This window comes from Ambystoma mexicanum, chromosome 2q (genome assembly GCF_040938575.1).
Source record: "Ambystoma mexicanum isolate Mex_15411 chromosome 2q, UKY_AmexF1_1, whole genome shotgun sequence".
Classification (NCBI taxonomy): domain Eukaryota; kingdom Metazoa; phylum Chordata; class Amphibia; order Caudata; family Ambystomatidae; genus Ambystoma; species Ambystoma mexicanum.
In genome coordinates, this window is record NC_090924.1 from 322282522 (window position 1) to 322292764 (window position 10243).

Here is a 10243-nt window from a genome sequence, read left to right on the forward strand (position 1 = left end):
GCAAAGGGAGAGTCAATCAAACCATTGATTAGGACCTCCAGTCAAAGGTTTGCCATACCAAATGTCCTTATGTCAGAGGGCAGAAAGTCAAAACACCATTTAGATATCGGGTGGTATGAAATGAAGAGGCAAACAACAGTGAATAAGCATTCTTTGCTGCTGTATTGATCTGGTCCTAAAGGGGTTGGTTTAATGCCAATTATATTTAAAGATTCATGCTCCAGGGTGCTTGCAAAATGACACCAACCCCCTCCCCATCACAATGGCTGGGTGATGCAAGCCTGAGAACATCACAATAGACCCATAGACATGAGAACAACTCTGTACCTCTGAGTGTATGTGGGCCCATGGCTGTATCAAGGACAAGGCAGAACAGGAGGTGGCTTATGGCGCCAGTTCCAGAGGCTGTCCAATTGATCCCTGTAAGCAACAAATGTTGGACCATCCTTTAAGAGATTCTGAGGCTGATTTCAATGTTAACTTTGCTGCTGATTTTAGGATTGGTCAACCTTCGACCCAAATCTAGTTTGCTTGGATAAGCCCTGGAAATCTTTTACAGCTTGTACTGGTGGGAGATGATGTGAGTTTATCAAGAGCAACGGGATATGAGGCATGTGTGCCACAAAAAGCAGTTCTAGGATTTTTCATAAGAAAGCCGCTTTAAGAAGGGAAGTTTGGACAACCCTACTGAGAGCAAAAGTATTACACAAAAGGTAAGGGGGTCAGTGGGTCAACGGATAGCACATTTGACTGCGAGTCCGTTTATTGTAAGTCCAAATACTACCAGTTTCGACATTTCCCAGGCTTTTTGTTTAATCTCTTAACAGACCCATTCCTATGTACCTCTGTTTTCATTGTAAGCGAGGGACATACCGTATGCCTTAAACATTCCTGGGCTGCGAAGACTCTATGTAAAAGAAAGAGTAGCAGACATCTTAATAAATCATCAGCAGGACCCTCTAGACCTTCCCCAAAAAACATAAAATGATTTCTCTGCATGTATGTGAGTTGAGCAGCGCAAGTAGTTTGGTTAATGTCAGTGGATAAATGTCACTTTCACACAGCGCAGAACAGAATCACTTGTACAGGCCACTTCTGCAAAAGCATTACCAGTGTAGAAAGCAGTGAAAAGGTGAGGCAGTGTACAGTCACCCCCGACCCTTCACTGCCCTGATCGGCCACGATCGGCCAAGGACCTCTCTATGAGAGCTAAGGGTGGAATTTTTCTGGAGCTCGGTAACTTAGGGAGACATGGCTAAAGGGATCCTCAATCAACAGCCCAGCATTTGCTTTGTGGCCTGTCCGTATATGTCTGTTCTCCAAATTACCTGCCGCAGCCCAGACGTCAGCTGGTGAGATGGAATGACGTACCAGGCAGGATCCTGGCAGGTGATTTGCATAGGCACATCCCCTCTCCCTCTCTCTTAGCCCTGCTTACTCCACAGTAGCAAGTATCTAGGGAAAATACAGTGGTCGAGGTGGGGTATCAGTAACTAGCCACTCTGAGAAAGTAAATCTGGGGCGCTTCGCGATTTGTGGGGAACAACTGCAGAGCTCAGTGCCCAGAACTTTGTGGCACAGGGAGGAGGTCTGTGGGATATCAGTAACTTGGAGACATGCAACCTGGTTGGGAGTGCTTCAGGTCTCCTTCCTTGCATGCTCCAAGCAACTCAACAAAGCATCAACAGACTGAGATACCAGCCACAGAGCCACTTTCCACTTGATTTAAAGCCTAAACTCTTTTCCATGCAAACACATAGTCCCCAAATACCATATTTTCTTTGTTTTCTCTCTCTTTATCTCTCTCTACCTCCCTCCCTCCCTCCTGCCTTCCCTCCTGTCCTCTCTCTTTTCCCCCCGCACCGCTCCCTCTCCCTCTCACTCTTCCTCTTCTCCCTTCCATTCATTTTAAGTTTTCATGCACTGCAGCACATTGTGACAATGGTATTTCACAATGAAACTGTTGGAAAGTTACAGAAATCAAAAAAGAAATCAACCAACTAAAAGCAGCCAAATCCGGAGTACAATGCTCAGCTCCAATTAAAGATTAAGGCCTAGAAGCAAGTAAAGCTGTAGTTCAGAGCGATGTTTGCAAATAGCACCTTGAAGCAGTTTACGCTGGAGTGCACAACAAGGGGGGAAGAGATAATACTGAGTTTGGTAGAATGGGATCGAAAAACAAAAGAAGCGTGCCACTTCTAAAAGTACAAGTCAAGAAATTGAATGGGACTGGGCTGTTTATTCAGTCAATAGGACTCACAAGTAAAAGGCTTCAGAGGCATTAGTGTTGAATTTGGCGCAAAATGTATTGTGTTGTCGTGTAATATGCATGAACATACAATTTCAATCTTCATTAAAAAAGATGTATTAAAAAATAAAGACTTGCAAATTAAGAAAGTTTCTGTCCTGTCATGTGCCAACAATAGTGAATGCTTTAAAAATGTGCGTGTCATCCTTTAGAGCAGGAACCAATTCCATTTTCCCATTATCATTCCAATATTAGTACATGTGTTGCTGAGGCACATAGGAATGGATCTGTTAAGAAATTAAACAAACACCTGGAAAAATGTTAAAACAGGTAGAATTTGGACTTACAATAAACTGACTCACCGTCAGATGTGCCATCCCTTGACCCACTGACCCCCTTACCTTCTGTGTAATCCTTTTGCTCTCAGCAGGGTTTTCCAAAGTTCCTTACTTAAAGAGGCTTTCATATAAAAAAAAATCCTAGACCTGTTTTTTATGGCCCACATGCCTCATATCCCGTTGCTCCCGATAAACTCACATCATCTCCCACCAATACAAGCTGTAAAGGATGTCAAGTGCATAGCCAAGGAAACTAGACGTGGGTCAAAGGTTGAGCAATCCTTAAATCAGCAGCAAAAATAACATTGAAATCAGCCTCAGAATCTCTTAAAGGATGGGCCAACATTGATTGCTTGCAGGGTGCAATCGGGCAGCCTCTGGTGCTGACGCCTTAAGGCAAGCGCAAAGGGAGAGCCAACCAAACCATTGATTAGGACCTCTGGACTTTCTGCCCTTTGACATAAGGACATTTGATATGGCAAACGTTTGACCAAACACAATTTAGATGTTGGATGGTATGAAATTAAGAGGCAAACAGCAATACACCAGCATTCTTTGCTGCTGTACTTATCTGGTCCTAAATGGTTTGGTTTAATGCCAATTATATTTAAAGATAAAAAGATTCATGCTCCAGGGTGCTTGCAAATTGACACCCCCTCCCCATCACGATGGCTGGGTGAGGCACGCGTGAGAGCATCACAGCAGACGCATAGACATGAGAAACACTCTGTACCTCTGAGTGTATGTGGACCCATGGCTGGATCAAGCACAAGGCAACAACAGGAGATGGTTTAAGGTGTCAGCACCCAGGCTGCCCCATCGCGCGCTGCAAGCATCAGATGTTGGACCATCCTTTAAGAGATTCTGAGGCTAATTTCAATGTTAACTTTGCCGCTGATTTAAGGATTGCTCAACCTTCGACCCACGTCTACTTTGCTTGGCTAAGCCCTGAAAATCTTTTACAGCTTGTATTGGTGGGAGATGATGTGAGTTTATCAAGAGCAATGGGATATGAGGCATGTGCGCCACAAAATGCAGGTCTAGGATCTTTTATATGCAAGCCACTTTGGAAAACCCTAGTGAGAGCAAAAGGATTACACAAAGGAAAGGGAGTCAGTGGATCAAGGGATAGCACATCTGACTGTGAGTCCGTTAATTGTAAGTCCAAATCCTACCCGTTTCGACATTTTTCCAGGCTTTTTGTTTCATTTCTTAACAGATCCATTCCTATGTACCTCTGTGTTTTCAACAGAGTTTTCATTGTAAGGGAGGGACATACAGTATGCCTTAAACATTCCTGGCAGGGAAGACTCTATGTAAAAGCAAGAGTAGAGTACAGCTTAATAAATAATCAGCAGGACACTCTAGACCTTCCCCAAAAAACATAACATGATTTCTCTGCATGTATGTGCGTTGAACAGCGCAAGTAGTTTGGTTAATGTCAGTGGATAAATGTTACTTTCCCACAGCGCAGAACAAAATCACTTGTACAGGCTGCTTCTGCAAAAGCATTACCGCTGTAGAAAGCAGTGAAAAGGTGAGGCAGTGTGCAGTCACCCCTGACCCTTCACGGCCCTGATCGGCCACGATCGGCCAAGGACCTCTCTATGAGAGCTGAGGGTGGAGTTTTTCTGGACCTCGGTAACTTAGGGAGACATGGCTAAAGGGATCCTCAATCAATGGCCCAGTCTTTGCTTTGTGGCCTGTCCGAATATTTCTGTTCTCCAAATTACCTGCTGCTGCCCAGGTGTCAGCTGGTGAGATGGAATGACGTCCCAGGGATGATCCTGGCAGATGATTTGCATAGGCACACCCCCTCTCCCTCTGTCTTAGCCCTGCTTACTCCACAATAGCAAGTATCTGGGGAAAATATAGTGGTCGAGTTAGGGTAGCAGTAACTAGCCAATCTGAGAAAGTAAATCTGGGGCGCTTGGCGACTTGTGGGGAACAACTGCAGAGCTCAGTGCCCAGAACGTTGTGGCACAGGGAGGAGGTCTGTGGGATTTCAGTAACGTAGAGACATGCAACCTGGTCGGGAGTGCTTCAGGTCTTCTTCCTTGCATGTTCCAAGCAACTCAACAAAGCATCAACAGGCTGAGATACCAGCCAATGAGCCCCTTTCCACTTGATTTAAAGCCTAAAATCTTTTCCATGCAAACACATAGCCCCCAAATATCATATTTTCTTTGTTTTCTCTCTCTCAGTCTCTCTCACTCCCCCTCCCTCCTACCCTCCCTCCTTCCCGCCCTCACTCTTTCTCCCCCCCACAAACCTCCCTTTCCCTCTCACTCTTCCTCTTCCTCTCCCTACCATTCATTTTAAGTTTTCATGCACTGCAGCACATTGTGACAATGGTATTTCACAATGAAACTGTTTGTTGATTTCTTTTTTGATTTCTGTAACTTTCAAACTAAAAGCAGCCAAATCCGGAGTACAACGCTCCGCTCCAATTAAAGATTAAGGCCTGAAGCAAGTAAAGCTGTAGTTCAGAGCGATGTTTGCAAATAGCACCTTAAAGCAGTTTACGCTGGAGTGCACAACAAGGGGGAAAGTGATAATACTGAGTTTGGTAAAATGGGATAAAAAAAATCAAAAGACGCGTGCCACTTCTAAATGTGCAAGCCAAGAAATTGAAGGCGACGGGGCTGTTCATTCAGTCAATAGGACTCACAAGTAAAAGGCTCCTGAGGCATTAGTGTTGAATTTGGCTCAAAATGTATTGTGTTGTCGTGTAATATGTATGAACATACAATTTCAATCTTCATTAAAAAAGATGTATTAAAAAAATAAAGCCTTGCAAATTAAGAAAGTTTCTGTCCTGTCATGTGCCAAAAATAGTGAATGCTTTACGAATGTGCGTGCCATCCTTTAGAGCAGGGGCCAATTTAATTTTCCCATTATCATTCCAATATTAGTACATGTGTTGCTGAAGCAAGCGCAAAGGGAGAGTCAATCAAACCATTGATTAGGACCTCCAGTCAAAGGTTTGCCATACCAAATGTCCTTATGTCAGAGGGCAGAAAGTCAAAACACCATTTAGATATCGGGTGGTATGAAATGAAGAGGCAAACAACAGTGAATAAGCATTCTTTGCTGCTGTATTGATCTGGTCCTAAAGGGGTTGGTTTAATGCCAATTATATTTAAAGATTCATGCTCCAGGGTGCTTGCAAAATGACACCAACCCCCTCCCCATCACAATGGCTGGGTGATGCAAGCCTGAGAACATCACAATAGACCCATAGACATGAGAACAACTCTGTACCTCTGAGTGTATGTGGGCCCATGGCTGTATCAAGGACAAGGCAGAACAGGAGGTGGCTTATGGCGCCAGTTCCAGAGGCTGTCCAATTGATCCCTGTAAGCAACAAATGTTGGACCATCCTTTAAGAGATTCTGAGGCGGATTTCAATGTTAACTTTGCTGCTGATTTTAGGATTGGTCAACCTTCGACCCAAATCTAGTTTGCTTGGATAAGCCCTGGAAATCTTTTACAGCTTGTACTGGTGGGAGATGATGTGAGTTTATCAAGAGCAACGGGATATGAGGCATGTGTGCCACAAAAAGCAGTTCTAGGATTTTTTATAAGAAAGCCGCTTTAAGAAGGGAAGTTTGGACAACCCTACTGAGAGCAAAAGTATTACACAAAAGGTAAGGGGGTCAGTGGGTCAACGGATAGCACATTTGACTGCGAGTCCGTTTATTGTAAGTCCAAATACTACCAGTTTCGACATTTCCCAGGCTTTTTGTTTAATCTCTTAACAGACCCATTCCTATGTACCTCTGTTTTCATTGTAAGCGAGGGACATACCGTATGCCTTAAACATTCCTGGGCTGCGAAGACTCTATGTAAAAGAAAGAGTAGCAGACATCTTAATAAATCATCAGCAGGACCCTCTAGACCTTCCCCAAAAAACATAAAATGATTTCTCTGCATGTATGTGAGTTGAGCAGCGCAAGTAGTTTGGTTAATGTCAGTGGATAAATGTCACTTTCACACAGCGCAGAACAGAATCACTTGTACAGGCCACTTCTGCAAAAGCATTACCAGTGTAGAAAGCAGTGAAAAGGTGAGGCAGTGTACAGTCACCCCCGACCCTTCACTGCCCTGATCGGCCACGATCGGCCAAGGACCTCTCTATGAGAGCTAAGGGTGGAATTTTTCTGGAGCTCGGTAACTTAGGGAGACATGGCTAAAGGGATCCTCAATCAACAGCCCAGCATTTGCTTTCTGGCCTGTCCGTATATGTTTGTTATTCAAATTACCTGCCGCAGCCCAGACGTCAGCTGGTGAGATGGAATGACGTACCAGGCAGGATCCTGGCAGGTGATTTGCATAGGCACATCCCCTCTCCCTCTCTCTTAGCCCTGCTTACTCCACAGTAGCAAGTATCTAGGGAAAATACAGTGGTCGAGGTGGGGTATCAGTAACTAGCCACTCTGAGAAAGTAAATCTGGGGCGCTTCGCGACTTGTGGGGAACAACTGCAGAGCTCAGTGCCCAGAACTTTGTGGCACAGGGAGGAGGTCTGTGGGATATCAGTAACTCGGAGACATGCAACCTGGTTGGGAGTGCTTCAGGTCTCCTTCCTTGCATGCTCCAAGCAACTCAACAAAGCATCAACAGACTGAGATACCAGCCACAGAGCCACTTTCCACTTGATTTAAAGCCTAAACTCTTTTCCATGCAAACACATAGTCCCCAAATACCATATTTTCTTTGTTTTCTTTCTCTTTATCTCTCTCTACCTCCCTCCCTCCCTCCTGCCTTCCCTCCTGTCCTCTCTCTTTTCCCCCCGCCCCGCTCCCTCTCCCTCTCACTCTTCCTCTTCTCCCTTCCATTCATTTTAAGTTTTCATGCACTGCAGCACATTGTGACAATGGTATTTCCCAATGAAACTGTTGGAAAGTTACAGAAATCAAAAAAGAAATCAACCAACTAAAAGCAGCCAAATCCGGAGTACAATGCTCAGCTCCAATTAAAGATTAAGGCCTAGAAGCAAGTAAAGCTGTAGTTCAGAGCGATGTTTGCAAATAGCACCTTGAAGCAGTTTACGCTGGAGTGCACAACAAGGGGGAAAGAGATAATACTGAGTTTGGTAGAATGGGATAGAAAAACAAAAGAAGCGTGCCACTTCTAAAAGTACAAGTCAAGAAATTGAAGGGGACTGGGCTGTTTATTCAGTCAATAGGACTCACAAGTAAAAGGCTTCAGAGGCATTAGTGTTGAATTTGGCGCAAAATGTATTGTGTTGTCGTGTAATATGCATGAACATACAATTTCAATCTTCATTAAAAAAGATGTATTAAAAAATAAAGACTTGCAAATTAAGAAAGTTTCTGTCCTGTCATGTGCCAACAATAGTGAATGCTTTAAAAATGTGCGTGTCATCCTTTAGAGCAGGAACCAATTCCATTTTCCCATTATCATTCCAATATTAGTACATGTGTTGCTGAGGCACATAGGAATGGATCTGTTAAGAAATTAAACAAACACCTGGAAAAATGTTGAAACAGGTAGAATTTGGACTTACAATAAACTGACTCACCGTCAGATGTGCCATCCCTTGACCCACTGACCCCCTTACCTTTTGTGTAATCCTTTTGCTCTCAGCAGGGTTTTCCAAAGTTCCTTACTTAAAGAGGCTTTCATATAAAAAAAAATCCTAGACCTGTTTTTTATGGCCCACATGCCTCATATCCCGTTGCTCCCGATAAACTCACATCATCTCCCACCAATACAAGCTGTAAAAGATGTCAAGTGCATAGCCAAGGAAACTAGACGTGGGTCAAAGGTTGAGCAATCCTTAAATCAGCAGCAAAAATAACATTGAAATCAGCCTCAGAATCTCTTAAAGGATGGGCCAACATTGATTGCTTGCAGGGTGCAATCGGGCAGCCTCTGGTGCTGACGCCTTAAGGCAAGCGCAAAGGGAGAGCCAACCAAACCATTGATTAGGACCTCTGGACTTTCTGCCCTTTGACATAAGGACATTTGATATGGCAAACGTTTGACCAAACACAATTTAGATGTTGGATGGTATGAAATTAAGAGGCAAACAGCAATACACCAGCATTCTTTGCTGCTGTACTTATCTGGTCCTAAATGGTTTGGTTTAATGCCAATTATATTTAAAGATAAAAAGATTCATGCTCCAGGGTGCTTGCAAATTGACACCCCCTCCCCATCACGATGGCTGGGTGAGGCACGCGTGAGAGCATCACAGCAGACGCATAGACATGAGAAACACTCTGTACCTCTGAGTGTATGTGGACCCATGGCTGGATCAAGCACAAGGCAACAACAGGAGATGGTTTAAGGTGTCAGCACCCAGGCTGCCCCATCGCGCGCTGCAAGCATCAGATGTTGGACCATCCTTTAAGAGATTCTGAGGCTAATTTCAATGTTAACTTTGCCGCTGATTTAAGGATTGCTCAACCTTCGACCCACGTCTACTTTGCTTGGCTAAGCCCTGAAAATCTTTTACAGCTTGTATTGGTGGGAGATGATGTGAGTTTATCAAGAGCAATGGGATATGAGGCATGTGCGCCACAAAATGCAGGTCTAGGATCTTTTATATGCAAGCCACTTTGGAAAACCCTAGTGAGAGCAAAAGGATTACACAAAGGAAAGGGAGTCAGTGGATCAAGGGATAGCACATCTGACTGTGAGTCCGTTAATTGTAAGTCCAAATCCTACCCGTTTCGACATTTTTCCAGGCTTTTTGTTTCATTTCTTAACAGATCCATTCCTATGTACCTCTGTGTTTTCAACAGAGTTTTCATTGTAAGGGAGGGACATACAGTATGCCTTAAACATTCCTGGCAGGGAAGACTCTATGTAAAAGCAAGAGTAGAGTACAGCTTAATAAATAATCAGCAGGACACTCTAGACCTTCCCCAAAAAACATAACATGATTTCTCTGCATGTATGTGCGTTGAACAGCGCAAGTAGTTTGGTTAATGTCAGTGGATAAATGTTACTTTCCCACAGCGCAGAACAAAATCACTTGTACAGGCTGCTTCTGCAAAAGCATTACCGCTGTAGAAAGCAGTGAAAAGGTGAGGCAGTGTGCAGTCACCCCTGACCCTTCACTGCCCTGATCGGCCACGATCGGCCAAGGACCTCTCTATGAGAGCTGAGGGTGGAGTTTTTCTGGACCTCGGTAACTTAGGGAGACATGGCTAAAGGGATCCTCAATCAATGGCCCAGTCTTTGCTTTGTGGCCTGTCCGAATATTTCTGTTCTCCAAATTACCTGCTGCTGCCCAGGTGTCAGCTGGTGAGATGGAATGACGTCCCAGGGATGATCCTGGCAGATGATTTGCATAGGCACACCCCCTCTCCCTCTGTCTTAGCCCTGCTTACTCCACAATAGCAAGTATCTGGGGAAAATATAGTGGTCGAGTTAGGGTAGCAGTAACTAGCCAATCTGAGAAAGTAAATCTGGGGCGCTTGGCGACTTGTGGGGAACAACTGCAGAGCTCAGTGCCCAGAACGTTGTGGCACAGGGAGGAGGTCTGTGGGATTTCAGTAACGTAGAGACATGCAACCTGGTCGGGAGTGCTTCAGGTCTTCTTCCTTGCATGTTCCAAGCAACTCAACAAAGCATCAACAGGCTGAGATACCAGCCAATGAGCCCCTTTCCACTTGATTTAA

At 44.4% G+C, this 10243-nt stretch overlaps 1 non-coding gene across 1 annotated transcript; it reads right to left on the minus strand.

The window, feature by feature from the left end:
- Positions 1 to 5416: 5416 nt before the first annotated feature.
- On the minus strand, positions 5417 to 5523 carry LOC138570519 (U6 spliceosomal RNA). The gene has a single exon (XR_011303560.1). It is a non-coding gene; the product is annotated as a U6 spliceosomal RNA (small nuclear RNA).
- Positions 5524 to 10243: the final 4720 nt, after the last annotated feature.